This window comes from Sus scrofa, chromosome 2 (assembly GCF_000003025.6).
Source record: "Sus scrofa isolate TJ Tabasco breed Duroc chromosome 2, Sscrofa11.1, whole genome shotgun sequence".
Taxonomy (NCBI): Eukaryota; Metazoa; Chordata; class Mammalia; order Artiodactyla; family Suidae; genus Sus; species Sus scrofa.
This window is the reverse complement of record NC_010444.4, coordinates 124,387,079-124,405,963: the sequence shown is the minus strand read 5'-3', so window position 1 is coordinate 124,405,963 and position 18,885 is coordinate 124,387,079. Positions and strand designations below refer to the sequence as shown.

Genomic DNA, 18,885 nt, shown 5'->3' with positions numbered 1-18,885 from the left:
TTTAACCAGCCAAAACATCAAATACCAAATATTATTCTAGAATCCTATAAGTTATGAGATGGCCATTTAAACATGTGACTATATTTGCCACAAAACAAGTTAGTAGATCAAGGATCTGCCATTTCCAATTTATTTATTTAGTATGCACATTATAAAAGATGTTAGTTTTTCTAGCAATTTATATGATGCTATTGAAAAAAAAATCACTTGCAGAATACTGCTTCCTTGAAACTGATAGGAATTGTAGGATTTCTAAAAAGTTGAAAACTGAAACATCCATGTACGTTCAAATATATTTGACACCAATGTTTTATTAAATTACTAACTTTTTATAATAATTATTTTCCTAATGAGAGGGAAAATAAATACATTTACATGACCAATATGGAATTCAGAAATTATTTCTTAGAAAGTATTCCCATTGATAAGCTGAAAACTACAGTATTTAAATTTTATGTACAATATAAAATAGACAATTTGGTGACAGTCTACATGGATCCTCAGTTATTTATTAACTTGATTTCTGTCTTAACTTTATGAGTTTCAATGTACTATTCTAAAGAGGTTGACTTTTATACATAAAACTCACATGATAATTGCATTTTTAAAAATTTGCTCTCAGAATTAACTTAGACCAAGAAATGTAATGCATTCTCTTTTTTAACTACATGAGGTTTTGAGATTTGCAATTTCATCCATGCCTTTGGATAGCAATAAGCTTTGATGATACATATTTAGATACATGTAAGTTTGGGAGACCAGAACAATATTCATATTTAAACATTACAAATTTTATAAAGATATCCAACAACTCATAATATAGAAAGCATGTTTTATAAACATCCTATTGAAGTACTGTTCTCAATGAATATTTAGCACAACAGCATAGAAACTTTAAATGTTTTCTTGCTAATTTCTTCTGTGAAGATGGCTTACCAAAATTATACTTAATTATACTACTTGCTACTGCTTACCTCTATTTATTTCTATTTATGTTTATGTTCCCTAGGGACATGAACCATTTCTAATTAGCCTTTTTATCCCTTGCCAATACCTAGAAGGGCATCCTGGTAGTATGTAAATAGCATTTTTATGTACAAGAATTAATGAAGTTGCAGAAATATTTAAGAAACTAGATCTCTGCAAAGATTAGCATTTGATCTAGTCAGTGCCTTTTACTTGATCTTGCCTTGTCTCAGTAGGTGGTCCTGTCTCTCTGCTCCGTGCTTTTTGCTAAAGAGCCTCTTACAGGAAGGATTTGTCTGCTCAGAACTGTAATTACTAGTACTGAATCAAGATCAGTTGGTCACCCTCTGAAGAAATAAAATCAACTTGGTACATAGATGTGGCTATCAAGATTATAGGCCAAATTCTGAACTCTGAACTTAAGATGTGAAATCTAAGATAAGCTACGAGCCCATGAATTTTTACAATGGTTTGGTTTAGTTTCAAATATATGAAGTCACTACTAGTTTCAAAAAACTTACTAACATATGTGGAATCATTCCCAGTGTCAAATTAAGATGGCATAGTAGGAGGACACAGAACTTATCCCCTCCCAGGAACATGTCAAAAATATATCTACATGTGGAACAATTCTCACTGAAAACTAACTGGAATCTGGCAGAAAGATTCCTGTATGACCAAGGCTGTAAGAAAGATCCATATGGAATTGAGCAGGATGGGAAAAGAACCAATCTGGTCAGAACATGTGCCCTTGGGAGGGAACTCAGAATAAGGAGATTACATGAACAGAGAGCTGTCCTGGGGAGTGAATGGTTTAAGATGCATATTAGGTGTCACAGCCATGGGGTCTGACAAGGGGAAGGCAAGCCCCATGGCTGGTTGGAGGGACTGTGGGACTAACAGGAGAACTGTGGGAAGCCTACATTTCACTCCTGAGGAGTATGTGAAGGCTTGTTTGCTCTTGAAGCAGGTAGAGATGGTAGATTAAAACCCTGTGAATGACCGACTGATTTCCTGTGATGAACCCAGTGTGTACCCCAGGTGGAAATGACAAATACCCCAGCACTGGTGGCCTCACAATGCAGCTCAATAGTGAAAATGGCTGTGACATTTGAAGAAAAAGCTCAACTGTGAGATGATGAGACAGCTCACACCATAAGCATTATCTGAGCAGGAAGGGGGCAGCCACTACTGGTCATTGCACAGGCAGGATATCAGAGGCAGTTAGGATCTCTGATGGCAGCCAGACCACTACAGCCTGCATCTGGACCCTTGCCAAATACCCATACCAGCCCCTCTTGCCCAGCACTGCTCCCCTCTGGGCAAGGGTGCCTGTGCTGGTAGAGGGAAGACCATGCATTTAAAGGGAACTGAGACAGCTTGGACCTGATCCTCAGGACTTCTGCTGTAGTAATTTGGGAGCCTGTGGTTGTGAAAGCCAACTGAGACAGGGGATGTCCAACACACACTTGAATCTGGCCCTACACTCCATGAGAAAAGATATGACTTGTATTCACATCAAATCCAGCTTTCCCACAAAAGCCACTGGGCCCATTTAAACTATATGGGGATATTCCAACACAAAGACATCCCCCTCAAGAACACCATAAGTAATTGTTCTTCTAATTTCATAGAGAATAAGAAAGATAGGAAAAATGAGAACAGAGAAGAATTTTTTCCCAATTGAAAGAGCCAGTCAAAACCCCCTGAAGAAACAAGCAATGAAACATAAACAATTTTCCAGTAAAGAATTCAAAGCATTAGTAATAAGAATGCTAACTGAATTAGTGAAATGAGCACAGTGAGAAGTTTAATAAAGAACTAGAACACATATCAAAAAAACTAGTTGTAACTAAAGATACAAAAACTGAAGTGAAAATTACAGTACAAAGAATGAAAAGCACACTAGGTGATACAGAAGAATGCATAAGTGATCTAGAAGATAGAATAGTGGAAATCACCCAGTCAGAACAGCAAAAAGAAAAGCAATTTTTAAAAATTGGACAGTTTAAGGGATCTTTGGGATAACATGTAGTATACCAACTGTCACATTACAAGGGTCTCAGAAGAGAAAGAGAACGGGATTGAAATGTATTTAATCAACTTATGGCCAAGTCAGGAAGTAATGGACAATGTTTCTAGATGTATCCCTAGAAATAAAATTCAATCTGCAATTCAAAAAACTCCCAGCAAACAGAAGTCCAGGACCAGATAGCTTCACTGAGGAATTCTACCAAACATATAAAGAAGAGCTAATGCATATCTTCAAAATCTTCCAAAAAATGGAGAGCAGAACACTCCCAAATTCATTCTATGAAGCCAACATTACCCTAATACCAAATCTAGACAAAGACACACAAAGAAAAGAAAATTACAGGGTAACAGCTTTGACAAATATAGATCCAAAAAAATCCTCAAGAAAATATTAGCAAATCTAGTTCAACAGATGCTCACTTTCATCACTTCTATTTTATATAGTATTGGAAATTCTAGCAAGAGCAATCAGACAAGAAAAAGCCATCCAAACTGGAAGGGAAGAGGTAAAATTGCCACTATGTGCAGATGACATAAAAGTATATATAGAAAACCCTAAAATCAACAAAAATTATTAGAACTAATAAATACATTCAGTAAATTTGCAAAATATAAGATTAATATACAGAAATCTGTTGCTTTTATATACATTAGTAATGAACTATCAAAAAGAAAAATTAAGGAAACAATTCCATTTATAATATCAAAAGAATAAAATACATAGGAATAAACATAACCAAGAGGGTGAAAGACCTATACTCTAAAAACTCCAAAGCTTTGAAGAAGGAATTTGAAAATGATATGAAGAAATGGAAAGATATCATGTGTTTTTGGACTGGGATAATTAATATTGTTAAAATGTCCATACTATCCAAAGTAATCCACAGATTTAATGCAATCCCTATCAAAATATACAAGGCATTTTTCACAGAACCAGAAAAAATAATTCTAAAATTTATATGGAATCAGTCAAGAATCCAACTTATCAAAGCAATCTTGCAAAAAAGGAACAAAGATAGAGGTATCCTGCTTGCTGAATTCAGATTATACTACAAAGCTATAGTAATCAAAACAGCATGTTACTAGCACAGAAACAATACATAGATCAATGAAACAAAATAGAGAGCTCAGAAATATACCCACACACTTACTGCCATTAATCATTAAGTGCAAATCAAAACTGCAATGAGATATTGCTTCATACCCAGCAAGATTGCTATTATCAAATTATCTATAAATAAGATATACTGGCAAGGACATGAAGAAAAGGGAACTCTAGTACTGTTAGTGGTATTGTACACTGGTGTAGCCACTATGGAGAACAGTACAGAGTTTCTTCAAATAACTAAAAATGGAACCCTCATTTTTATCCTCATGCTCTAACTTAATGGCAGAGTTAATTTTCATCTATTAAATCAAGAAGACCAATACACCACTATACCTAGGAGCTTTCATGATGCATTATTAACATGCCCAGTACTTTAAACAAGAATGTCAATAAATTATACTTTTTATGAAAGACTTTGTTTTCTACATAAACTAGTTTTTTTTTTTTCTTTTTTCCAGTTATTTTTCTCTGTGATTCTCTATACTTTTTAAAATATCTAGTTTGTACACATTTTGCCCCAAGAGGCATTTTCTTAGGCTTTCTTTCTTTCATGTATTTCCTAACTCTTGTATCAGTCTCTAAGAGTTCTTTCAAATATTTTAGAATATATTGCCCAACATCAATATTGAGTTAGTTTATGAGTATATAATATAATTTGTCTAGATAGTCTCAAGTTTAAATTTAAACTTAGATTTATCCTGCATATTCAAAACTCTTTAATTGAACCAAATACTTTTGAAAGTAAGATTTATCTTTTCAGATGTATATATGTAACCATAATAAGCTAGATAAAAACATGAACATCAGTACTTATTTATTCAGGTATCCCCACAAATTTGAATCAAACATTTGGTTGAATGTTAAAATTTATTTTAATGATTTAAAATTTCTGACTTTCAAGGAAAATAAAACACAACCAATGCTTTCACCTGCTGTTATACTTTCTACTCTTCTTTTTCTAAGTGACTTTAAGTCATGAAGCTCTGCATTATGTCCTGTATGAATAGTCTAAAACAGGCATGGATATCTTGAAACACAAAAGGATTTTAAAGCAGAAAAAAAAAAAAACCAGATCAATATTGAAATTCAATGCATGTTAATTATTCTATCTTCAACAAGTAGAAGATAGGTTTTTAAAACTTATTCCCTAGCATATATCTCAGAATATAAACAAACACACAATTCTGAAGTATCAGTAGATCTGAAATATTAGCTAAAAGGAGGGGTTATATATCCAAGCCTTATCTCTAAATGGTTACTTTTATAAAGTTTATAACACTTTTTTTTTGAGATTTCTATGATTTAGCTATGAAATAACTGTCAAGAGATAGTTACTGTATGAAAATATTCTAAATTTCCTTAAATGATCAATTTTTTAAAATACCAAATTTCCTAATAAGCTCTCAATTCACATTCTAAGAATCAGTATACATGTATACTTAGGATATTCTGAAGCAAACATTTAAAAATTTCTAAAGGAGAGGACATATATCTATGGGGAAACTGAAGCACAGATAATTAAAAAGGAAAACAAAATCTTTTTTAACTGAAAATGTAAGAATTAAGTTATTTAGTGGCTACACAGAGGTTCACTAAAAAGCTCTAAATATAAAAAAATTAATTTCAAAATTAAATAAATTGAGATTGGAAAACAAAAGCAAATTAGACATTTTTAATGAATTAATAGAATCTATCCACCTCCCCTGACACATGTATTTTTAAATAAGGCATTTTAAAAGTTGAAATAAGTTTAACTTTTAAGTATACTCAATGTATTTGAGATATAGCAAAAACACTTTACTTGGTAAAGGACTGACACTCATAGATAGATAGATAGATAGATAATTTTTTTTCCAAACCAAAAGATACACTGAAAAGACTGTGAAATAAAAAGAGAGAAATAAACAACAGGTAACAAGGAAGCAAGAGAGCCCTTATAACCAGTTCAGCAAAAATGTGGGAAGGCAGGGTACTCAGACAGGATACTAAAGGTTCTGTGGCAATTTGAGTCTGAAACTTATAATATTTTCTGGTTGCATAATAACAAAGTTACTGATGAGAAAATTTGTGAGACAGTTGAGCACAGTTCTAAGTTTGTTCATGATTATAGACCTTGAGCTGCTGTATGAGAAATTTCAGTAATTTTCAGTAATACAGGCAGAAATTTACCACAAGTCCTATAGTGGAAGTAACAGTGTGTGGAACAGTGAGAATCAAAGATGATCATGAACTTGTGCATGTTAATATTGAGTAGTATTTTGAATGGGCGGACAATCAGAATTGGGTCTAACTACTCATAGCATAATGTGCTTTCATTTCCAGATTGACCTCACTGTGGAAATTAAGAACTTACATATGTGCCCAATGCAACTGTGTTTCAGTGTACTAGGGCATACAAAAAGCCCTAACGAAGCAGATAAATGACAATTGCATTTACTTATCTCTTTTGTCAGTGATGCAGCTCCAGTGATATGCTTGTAGCATTTTAATAATTAGCTCTCCAGACCAAAAAAACAAAAAAAATCCATGGGGTAAATATTCCATCCATGCCCAATTTCAAGCTACCAACAAGACTTGACTGAAAAGAACTGAGAAAAGTTGTGCACAATTGGCTTTTATAAGTTGGTGTGAACCAAATGCAGCACCCCACTGTTACAGTACCATCTCCCCAAATTCCATAAGAAAAGAAGTCCCAAATCACTGTATTCAGTGTTTCTTTTACAGTTTAAGAGAATTTCAAGGACATTTAAGATTACTAACCCACCATTCTTTGTCTCTATCTTCAGAATTCCTAATACATTTTAGTCTATTAGACACTTTTAAATACAAGTATCTACTGTCCACATAGATAGCTAAGTCTTCAAGGGAAATATTCTATCATATATATGCACTGGAATTTCATTAGGTTCTGAGAATTATTGGATTATAAAGCATGTCTTTATTTCAGCTTTGCACAAATGTTATGAAAGCAAAATGCCACACATTAAAACATCAGCTAAAGAGTTTACATTTAATGCTAACTGTACTAGTGTATAATTTATACTTTAATGATGTCTCCAGAAGATAAAAGGATTAACTCTAATCTCTGTATGAAAAGTTTTCAGTCTGGGTAAGGATATGGATGAGTGAGCCTGGAGGCAATAAAAAGAGCAAAGAATTCTCTACTAAACAGATAAGTCAACTTTAGATGATACAGTAGCAACAGAAAAAGCACCTCAGGGTAAATAATAATTTATTTTTTTATATGTATGAATTATAATCTTAATTCCCTATTGATACATCCACCACACATTTTATATTCCACACTCACTCACCCCTCCTAAAATTTAACATGCTCATGGCTTGCACAGTCATCAAACTATCCTGGTTTTCTTGTGCATAAGTTTATAATTTCTTCTTTATCTCCTTGCTCTTTATCCTACTCTTGTCTCTGAAAAAAAACAGTCATGCCCAAGGGGTCATCCTTGGCCCAGGGCTCTTCTCTTTGTGAATCTTCACAGGCTGATTTGTATCCAATTTTTAATCCACACTCAAATCTTAGTCTTCAGCCAAGAAATTTCCCCAGGCTTTGGATTCATCTACTTATTTTTTTGTCAGCTGGACAACTAGAGTTGAATATTCCACAAGCCCTTCATGGACTGTATGACCTTAAATGTTGCCTATCTTCACACCAAAATCTATTTGTACATCTTGTGTTTTCCACCTTGGTTGTACCATGATTAACTCTGTCAGCCACCTTAGAATCCCAAAAATGCATCCTTTAGAGAGCTGCTTAGGAGATCTATCAGACAAAGGTCTCCATACCATCCTATTGCACCAACTCTTCCATTATCACCATTAAAATTGCATATTTCTATCTATTGTAAAGTAGTAAAATCATTTCTAAAAATAAGCCATTACTCAATACCCTAAACGTATTACTCATAACCTAATACATTGTGAGTAACCTAATATATTACTCATAATGTATTAGGTTATGGAAATAAAAACCGTTCTGGTTGGGACGTTACGCTGGAGTTAGGGGAGAAAAAAATGATAGTTTAGAATAAACCCCACCCACACACTGCTGTCCTTTCACTTCCTTGGCAGTTCTGAGGTACTCCATGGAGCCCACTACACTTGAAAGCCACTAAGTCCCTTTCTTAGAACAGCTTGCAAAGCCCTCCATGACATAACATTCCTCCCCACTTTACCCTTCATATGCCAACAATATTAAGCCCACGGTAGTTTTTCCGGATACCATGATGTTTCTCATTTCCTGATTTGCTTTTATTACCCTTACCTAATAAACACCCATTGAGGGAGTTCCCTTGAGGCACAGGGTGTTAAGGCTCCAGCACTGCCACTGCAATGGCTGGGGTTGCTATTGTAGCACAAGTTCAGTCCCTGGCCTGGGATCTTCCACATGCCATGAGCACAGCCAAAAAAACCCCCAAAACAAAAATACCCACTGAGCCGCTCCATTTGTATCATGTGACCATATACTATGCAGCTTTAGGATTTAAATCAGATAATCATCCATTCGTTCATTTATTCAAACATCCGTGTGTTGGCAAAATAAGATTCTTGCTCTTCTGGAGTGTCTTAACTTTGTGGTGGAGTCTAGACAGACAGTAAGTCAACAAACCTATAAACCACAGCAAACAGAGAACTGCTTGAATCACTTTGATTAGTGCCATGGTGGCCATGAAATAGACACTCAAGAAACTGTGAATGAACATAATTGTCATACGTAGTGATAGATGCTTTTACATCTTCACTCATTTCAATTCTCAAAATTATGTTAAGAAATAAGTGTCATTCCACCACTTCGGTAGATGAGGAGACAAGCCTCAGAAAGCTTTACAAATTTACCTAGAGCCACACAGCTGGAGAGTGACAGAATCTGAATACAAATTCAGAAACTTTCAATTTCAGAAACCAGCCATGTTCATGATAATACTGGTTTTCAGGTGCTATAAAAAAATAAAGGATATCCATCCTAATCTGAAGTCAATTCACATGTATAAATCTCTCCATCCTAGATGGATTTCTCTAAAGTCTAGGAGGCTTAGAAGAAGTTTTACATTGTAGCACTTTAGAATTCAAAAGATCTTAATCATGAGCAGCGAATCTGCAAAATATGCTCTTGGAGCCCCACTGATTTCAGCAATAGGAGAGAACAGCCTCCTGCAGCATCTGTTAGAGTGAAATGGCTTAGAGGCAGCAGAGGAAAAACATAAATAGTGTACTGAACACCTGGTATTTAAGGCATTCTTTGCTATATAAGCACCAAATTAAAGCTTCAGTTATTCATTCTGAAAATGCTTAGAGCTTTGCAGTAAGATTCACAAATATAATGGATGGGAGCTTCCAACATAACCACTAACAAATGATTTATAGTAATATATGGTTGTCACAAGAATATAGTGAGAAAAAAATTGTTAAAAATAAGGCACTTGAGTGCCTGGACTGCAGGTTACTGGTGCCCAGATGTGGAAAAACACTCCAGTTTGACAGACAGATAAAGTGTTTTCCTGTAGAGTCTGAATAAATGTTCTTCTTGAGTCTGCCAATATAAATTCCCATGAGAAAACAAAACCAGAAAAGCTCAAGTTCGTAGTTTATCCCAAATTATTCCCTTCCACTTATTGTTTAAATAGGGAGACCATATAGGAATTGAGCATAATCTGGACAGGTATGATTTGTCATCAAGGTAGAAATATCCCCCTAAAATTATTTCCTAATTGTTTCATTAAAATTTAGTAATTTAAAATCTTTCTAACTGCTGGACAAGTGTGGAAAAATCATTAGCTGTTTTTGCGTCTTTCATATGCAGAACGCTTCCAGGCTTCTGTGCAGAAAGTCATTTTGAAAAAAAAAAAAAAGGATTTTATTGCTACTACCTCCAAATGTTGTAACCTGTTTAGATACTTATACTTCTTTGTTTTTAGATCAGAGTCTCCTGCTTTACTAGTTTATTTTTCTAGTTTATAAAAGCAAATTAAAATAGAGTCTTTAAAATGTTAGTTCAGCTTCCATGTATAGTTATATATTTTGAAATTTATTTTCATACAGTGCCCTTTTCATTCATATAAAATTAATAATAATGTTATTCTATATCATTTCTTCATATGATGTTAAATTATAAATACCATCACTGTTAACAGAATATTAAACAGAATATTCCATTGAAAAAGTATTCTAGAGTTTACTTAATCTTGGTTTTGGATATTTAGATAATTTTCACATTATTTTCTGTATTATTACTATTGTTTGCCTGACCTTTAAGAGACATCATGAATTTTATATATTAAGTTTTCTTGATTACAAAAATTAACTTATAGAAGACTGCCAGTCAACTTATTTTTTTTCCTGTGTTTCCGTATTTTAAAATGGATTGCCATCTTTTTTCGGATACATGAAACATACAATAGCCATTATTTTTAAAACAAGAGGACTTCTCAAATCCACTACACAGTTCACAGTAATTCTTCAAGGCAAATATTATTCTCAAGGATAAAGTATTTAAAGTGTTTAAGCAATGTTTTCATGGCTTGTTACAAGGGGTGTCTGCAGGGTTGTATGAGCGAGAAGTATCAAAGGGAAGTAACAGCCCAGGTTTGTGGAGAGGAGGTGGAACTCTGTCTCAGACACACTGGATTTCTGTTGCCTGTAGGATACCCAAATGCAGTTTATATAGTAGCAAAGTGCATACACATTGGAACTTTCAAGAGAGTATTCCTCTGAAGATAGCAATTTGGGAGTCCTCCACATAAATGAATTTCAAGTCATGGATCTGAAAGGGATTACTCTTGTAAAGTATAAAACTTGTGAGGTAAAGGGAGGCAAGTACCAAATCTTGGAGGAGCAGATATACCTGGCAAGAAGAAAGGAAACTAAGAAAGAAGAAACAGTGTGAGCGACAGGGGGGAGGAGCAGTGGGTGAAGTCTCGCAAATCAAGGAAGGAGACAATTTCAAGGACAGGACACATGTTGCTCAGCTCTAAAGGTGCTATGGGGCATCTTGGTTGGGCGAAGCTTCAGTGGTGTTCTGGAGTTGGAGGGGAATTTTAGTGGGTGAGTGAGCAGTGTCCTATTTAATACGAAGCACTGTTTTAGAGGACACACGTGAAAAATGAGGAGGACATTTTATTGCTTTCCTATAAACCATGGTAACAGAGCTCCTGCTCAGTGTGTGGAAGGAAGAGTCAGCTCACCATGGAGACACTCAGAGGGTCCCTCTGAGTAAGTGCAGCTCTGAATTCAGCTGTTTATGGAAACATGGCACATAAGGTTTTCTCCCCATAAATAGTGCAATATCAGTCAGGAAGGGCAACAGATACGACCTCTCCATTAAGCTATATCCCTAATGACTAAAACCAACAGCAAGTACTCCTTTACTCTTTACTCTGCCCAAGCCATGGTTAACTATTAAAAATATTAAACTGTGAATTAAACATATTATACTAAGAAATATTAAGATATATAAGAATCAAAATAGCAAATAAGGATGTTAACAGCTGCCTTAGCCCACTGGCACACCATTTCCATTTGCCAGGAGCCAAAGAGAATGGCAGGATTCTGGTTTTGAGCAGTTTGCAATTTGTTAAGTTACATACTTTTTATAAACCTTTTAAAAGAAATCAATAAATTGCAGGGCATTGTGGAAAGCTGTGCAGACATTACGGTCCCCTCTCCCTCCCCCATAGCCTGACCTTTAAACAGCTCAGCCCTCACATTCACCTCCAGCTGCAGTGCCAACAGAAGGCACACAGAGGAAAAGTGCAACTGGGATTTTTGACACCCACAGATAATTACTATACTGTTTGAATCTGAAGGAGATGCCTCTTTGTTCTGCTTTTCTTTTGTTTAGCAAAAAAGAACTATTTACAGCTTAACTTCAATGTTTGTTTTATATTCAAAGCATTATCACACTACGGAGATCTCATGAAGCCCATGGCATTATTATTCACAATATTAAATAGCGAACTGGGTAAAAGATAGTTTCAGTTACATAAAATGAACAAATGTAGTGTCAAGTACAAAGATGTGTGTTTAGCATAATAAGCCTCCCCTCTTTCCCAAGAGATCCCAAAACGTTGGTATTACCAAAGCTTGTCTATACTTCTAAGTCTCAAAGAGGCTGGATTATGGAGATGCTACAGGTGGATCCTGTCGAGTCCCTCCCTTAGATAACAGGGGTTCCTCTGCTCTCTCACTGTATTATTCATTCAAGGAAAAAATAATTGAACACAACTTTTCTCCCCTATTTTTAGGACCTTGAGCACAAAGGAGCTCACAGTGAAGCAGAAGAATTGCACAGAAAGGAGAGAAGATGCTGGTGGTGGGTACATGGGAGCCTTAGTGGAGCCTGCCTGCCAGAAGGCCTGATGGGAGACTGAGGCTGGAGTTGGCTGCAGTGTCTGACACTATTTTTGATTACAAAGTTATTAAACATAACTTTCTGTCATCAAGACACAAGTCTGGTCAAGGGAGAAAAATAAACAAAGCACACTTCACCTCAGAGCTATAACAGTCATTAAGTAATAGCCCACTGATTGATGTGGAGAAATAACCTATGTATCTACTTCTAGACCTTTATCTCTACCTAGAAAAATCAATGATGATAGAAAATAAATTGATACTGAAATATTAGTATATTTAATATTGTTATTAAACAATTAAAATGTTATAAATGTATTTTTAAAATCAAAAGGTAAACTCTCAATATAAACTTAAAGTGGACATATCCATCCCTAGTTTTTAAAAATATTAACAGTTTTGAAATATAAGTACATTAGTGCTAAATATTAAAGTGATATCTTTTTACACATAGCCTCTGAAGGGCAGCAAATTTGTTTTTGTTTCTCCAGTGCTTGCACAGTGCCTGATATACTATAGGTCAGCCTTTCAATTTGTTGAAAGGCTGTGAAATCGCTGGAACCAAGTAAATTATTATTGCCCAATAATATTATTTATTAATAAAAATACTGTCCAATATTTTGTATATGTGATACATTTCCAGGGTATTGTACAGTCCCCTTAATTGAGTGCTGAAAGACAAAGAATGCAGTGCTTTAGATACAAGAGATGTTATATCTACTCATATAATGATATTAAAAAAGCACAACACTAGCCTTTTAATTTTATAACTCCTTGTTTTCATTTCACAGCTATGTGAAATAGAGCACAGTAACATTGCAATTTTGGAAAAATGACCTAGACAGCAAGACAAATTTCCCAGAAGGGAGATATTTGGCGTCAGTGAAAGGGAATTGTTTAACAAACCAGTCAGAATAACTGCAACTAAACATCCATTATATGATGTTAGACTAGCCTAGGGAATCAATTGATATTTTAATAGAGTTTGTTGATGAAAATTTCCTTCTTTAGGAAAATAAAAACATTTGATACTTCTTATATACCTAGAAAAATTGATAATAGTATATTGGGGTATATTGGTGTTTTTTTAAATTATGATTAATGCAATGTGTCTAGATTTATTTTTTCCAAGATTTTTCCATCTGTTGGTGCCATCAACTCTTGAACAAATTGGGGGATTGTTGTATTATCTTGTTTCATGAACAATACGGCAAAGATAACATTTAACTCCTTTCATTTCTCTGTGCTAAGACTCTTCACTGTAAACTTTTTACTTTCACGGAAAATCAAGAGGAAATTTTATACCACTTCAATCACACGTTTCTTTTTTTCCCCCTTTCTTCAAGCTTAAAATGTGCACCAAATACAATATGCTCATATGTAAAATTCTAAACAAATATTTAATGAAGAATTACACGTGCAAGTCATCATATCAGAAGAAATAAATGACAATGTGATATAAAACACAGTCCTTTTCCTACTCATTGTTTACATTTGGTCAACCAGACCTATAAAAATAATTCAAACAATAAATGCTAATATTGCTCCCTATCCCCAGAAACTAATCTCCATGTTCTGATGCCAATGCCAGTGAGTGTGAATCACTATCATCAGGTCCCTAAGAAGAAAAATGGGTACCACAAAGACTCCTTCCTCTCCTTAATCCTAAATATATAAATGCCCTAGATTCTGCCATGTTAATTTATCTTTAACTGACTCCTCCTTCTTCCTTCATCTTTCACATTGGCAGAAACGGTTTGTTGCCCCAAAATTAAACCCTGATCCCATTATAACCCACCAAAAACTTTGCACTTGCCTAGAGAATAAATTATCTTGCTTCTTTCTCATGGCACCTGCTAGTACCTAGTATCTTTCAGCCTCATCAAACTGCTAGAGGTTCTGCATATTCTGCTGTTTTGATCACTGTGCTCTGATAGATCAAACATCTGTATGACATTAATCCTTGCACTCAGTCATTTTTTTTCCAGCAAATATTTACTGAAGACCTAGTAGCTGCTCTAGATTCAGATCTGGGATAAAAAAAAAAAAAATCACCTAAATATGTAAATCTTAAGGAGATCAGAGTGAAGCCAAGAGTAAAATTAATCAGACAGTCATGCTCTTTTCATGACCTCAACTCCTGCCCACTCCTAGCTCCTCACTTTGCTGCAGCCTTCTAACCTCTTTGTTGACCAAACAGCTCAAGCTGGCTCTCACTTCAGGGTCTTGACACATTGTTCCTTTTGCTTGAAATACTCTTCTTCTGGGGAGTGCGTTGTCTAGCTCCCTTATCTTATTTGGGTCTCTGTTCAAATATCTTCTAATAATATTTTCCAGGGTAAAAAGTGATCTGTTCCTTTGTCATTTTTTTTTCCTTCAAAATATTTATCGCTATAGATATTATATGTATAACTGTTGATTTTTCAATGCAGATTCTATTAAGGATGGATCTCTTCTATTAGTCTGCTGCTGTTTCCTCAAACCTTAAAATAGCGTCTTGTGTAGTGGTTATATATTTGGTATAAATTCATTATATATATATTTAATTATACATTGAATGTTACACTACGATGATAGGGTGAGATGATATATAAATTAACAATGGAAGATTAGTACAGTTCTCTAAGAGATGGGAATTTCCTTTTGCATATTAATGAGGAATAGGGTATTTAGATAGACTATCTATCTCTTTTTACTGCAAAAAGGCCACTTGTAGTTCATTTAGGTAAAAGAATGACATAGAAAATATATTAAAAAAATCCATCACAAAACTGTTCAAGACATACTTTGTTATTCAATATTTAGTGCAAATGCTTTTCCGAATATAAAAATAAAGTAAAATTGTGCACGATGTGGAAATTTCTGTCATTTATAGTCAGTTATTGAGGAAACATTTCTTATTTTCCAAATTTCCACTGTTAACTCCTTGACTAAAAAATAGAAAAGAGAAATGAAAATAGGTTATCTTCTTTCCCACATAAAAGCATAAAACCAGAAAATAATCTGTGAGGGACTGGCTATTCCTTGACATTTCATGAATTAAACACACAAGTCTTGAGAGATTTTAACTACTTATGTGTTGAAGAAAGATGCATTATTTTTTTTCTTTGGGAAGAGATGAAGAAGATGATAATGGATCAAAAGTTAACCTAATAATCTTAATTTGGGACAAAAATGGCAAAATAAATATGAAGACAAGCAGAAAATTGAGAGAACACTGTAAGCCAATTATAATGGAAAAAATAAAAATCATAAAAAATTAAAAATATTTTTAAAAAGAAGGATGGTGGAAATGAAAAAGATGGGAAAAAATGAAAAACAAGTAGGGGCACAAAGCAGGAGAAATGCTGAGTTCTGAGTCTGATGTGAGGCATTGATGGAGACTAAAGCCTCATTCAGCAGATTAGGAGATAGGCAGCAAGAGTTATCTTCTTATAGCCATAAATGATTATTTTGCCCCTAGTTGGCAAAATGAAATATCAACAAAATAAAAATTCTAACAACTATCCCCATACATAGAACTTTGTACAGGGTTGTTCACTTTTTAGTTAGTATACGCCATGACATCTTCCAAGTTAACATCAGTCTTGGTGATTATTTAATTTTACATGAGTTTTATACAATATTCAGAGATTCTAAATCAGTTAGAAAGCATCAATCATTCTTACCTAAACTAAATTCATATGGAAAATCAAGATAAAGTATTTTCTTAAAGGAACATGACTTAATCTGTATCATTAGTTCTTGTTATTAGAACATTTCTAATAACTTCTCGTATAACTGTCATTCTATTTTCCTAGTCTCACCTAGAATTGGGAACATGCATTTCATGAGACAATACTTGCTTTTTTGGTTGCTGTTATACAACATGTCTCAAATCACAGAACTACTTGCAAATGGATTTAATGAGCATAAAAATGTTCCCACCAGCCAAAACCCAAAATGTCATCATTTCCATATTCTCCCTCCTATTAGGATTATAGTCACAACAGAAAAATTGAAAAAGGCAGCAAACTTCCTGCTATTTATGTGACAGTGTAATTGACAATTACCTTGATGGAGTTAATTTATGATGTAATGCTCAATGATATTTAATATACCCCAGCAAAAGCTCAGAATAAAATATATTCTACAATCCACATGGCATCTTATACAGTCAAACTAATGGAGCCAACATGACTATATAACATCATGATCATCTATCATTATTGTCCTTATGACTCTGGTCAATCAAACTTACCAGGTATGAAAAAACAAACTCTAAAGCTATAATGAAGCTTCAGATTTCACTTTGTTCACACATATTCCAAGAAAAGCATATAACAATGATACCACATTTTAAAATAAAAGCAATAATATGACTGAGGCAACAAAACAAATCTTTAAGATGTGTTTCACAATTTGTCAAAATGATGCCCTGAAAAATTGAAAACCATGGCACACTCCCCAAGCTGCAATCATAATCACATAGCATTAATATTTGTTCTCTGGTCTTCTGCCTTTCTGTAGTATCTTCATTTTCACCTCTCAAGCTAAAAATCACATGCCCCTCCTCAGTGCTTCTCTTCAAAACCTCCATCACATTCACTACATGCTGCCTTGAGTGGTATTCACTGGGGTATGTTTACAATCCTTTACTGTCCGATTAGTTTCTCACACTAGACTGTAAAGTCCTTCAGGGCCAGGACCTGGTTTAATTTGAAATACTTGTGGAGGTAATATTTGTTGTGTACCAAAGGCTGAATCCCTATACATAATTTCTTGATAGCAGAGTCCTGATTATATTCTAGATGCACTTCTATATACTATGTAGTCCAGAAAGGGGTAATATTTTTTCCCGGTCCAGAGAGTGTCTTATCACTATATTCTCTTCTCTTTCCAGTAATTGGTTTAGGCAGAATTGTTAGGCATAACACTGCCTGATGAGGAGCCAAGGGAAGCCTTTTAGGTGATTCCTGGAATAGGATTTCTAAGCCTTAAAAAAAAAAAAATCAAGAAGGAGTTAACCAATCTCCTTCTTTAGAGACTTAGGAGTCTGTATGTGATATCTATAACTGGAAATGATTTAGCGACCATAAAGGGAATTTGCCTGAGACACCAAGCATAGGAAAAAAACAAAACAAAACAAACAAACAAACAAAACACCGCAGCTTCTTGCTTAAATCATTTAGCTGCTGAGCCACCATCCCTGGAATCATGTGTCTTCCTGGTATGAAAGTTAATTGATTAAAAAAAAAAAAAAACAAATTTGTGGTCAATGTCTTCTATGTAATATAGATTTTTCCACTTTACCAAGTCCTCAAATATGTTAAATATCAAACTCTGCTTTCAAGGCAGAATGTGAGTATGAGACTAGAAAAACTTACCAAGAAAATGATCTTTTGCATCTTAGAACTACTTTACAGGATTTCTGAAATAGAACCTGCAATATGAACTTCTAATAATCAAAGTTCTAGCAAGTGTAATACAGTAAAAAGATGATGGGTTGAATCCTCAAGGCATTTCTCTTTTGTCTTACTAACAATTCATTTCTACACTGGGAAAGGGAAAAAAGCAAACTATTCAATTTCTAGCACTTCAAATTTGTAGTACTGAATGTAAGCTACAAATTAAATATGAAAAGCAAATCTCAGTGTTTCTATCTTGATTTGTATATTAAAGGATAAAACATCAAAAGTTGTTTACAAAGCTTCCTTTCTGACATTCAACTTTAATGAATATTCTCTTGACTCTAAATAGTATGGTTCATGCTTTCAAATAAAGAGCCCAGAGTCAGGGAGAACTTCAGATGCTGGAGGATGTTACACCAAACTCTTCACAAAGGCGGCATTGTACACTGCTCCTATCAGGGTCTTTTTAAGTCAAATGCCATCCTCTTTCTATATTAATACCAAGTAATAAGAAAGAGCCCATACATGATAGATAGTATTGTAATCTTGTTTACAATCAGTGACCTAAGTAGAGGATTGAAAAAATATAGTGTAAGAAACAGGTTTGTGATTTCTATGCAAATCTATTGTCTATGAGTTTATGAATCAAATCATTATTTTTGTTAGGTTACCCATGAGTTCCCTCAGAAGTTTTCAAAAATAAATGATCATTGACAACCAGAAAAGAAAAAACATCATGAAGAATGATTTAACCAGAAGTAAAATATATAAAGCTACAATACTCCCCTTAAATTATCCCCTCTCTAAAAATATAAACAAGAATAAATCAATAGTGAACAACTCCCTTATTTTATATGAAAAGTGAAGGAGATAAACTTAAAGTGGTCATACCTTTTGACCAGAATGACTGTACAATAGGAAAGTTATTTGAAATTATAAGTGAAGAAAAATTTTCTTTAGTAAGATGTCCATCATTGAATTCTGATAAAATACTTTAAGATCAAAATAATTGTCAAGCAAGGG

The 18,885-nt window shown here is 34.2% G+C and overlaps 1 protein-coding gene and 1 long non-coding RNA gene across 5 annotated transcripts in view; one reads left to right on the top strand and one right to left on the bottom strand.

Annotated features, from left to right (window-relative positions):
• Positions 1-18,556, top strand: part of LOC110259454 — a 60,932-nt gene extending 42,376 nt beyond the window's left edge. For both annotated transcript variants that reach the window (XR_002341866.1, XR_002341865.1), the window contains one exon: positions 12,367-18,556. This is a non-coding gene — a long non-coding RNA (uncharacterized LOC110259454). The remainder of the gene's footprint in view (positions 1-12,366) is intronic.
• PRR16 (proline rich 16) overlaps positions 1-18,885 on the bottom strand; it is a 265,010-nt gene that overhangs the window by 57,929 nt on the left and 188,196 nt on the right. The window lies entirely within an intron of this gene.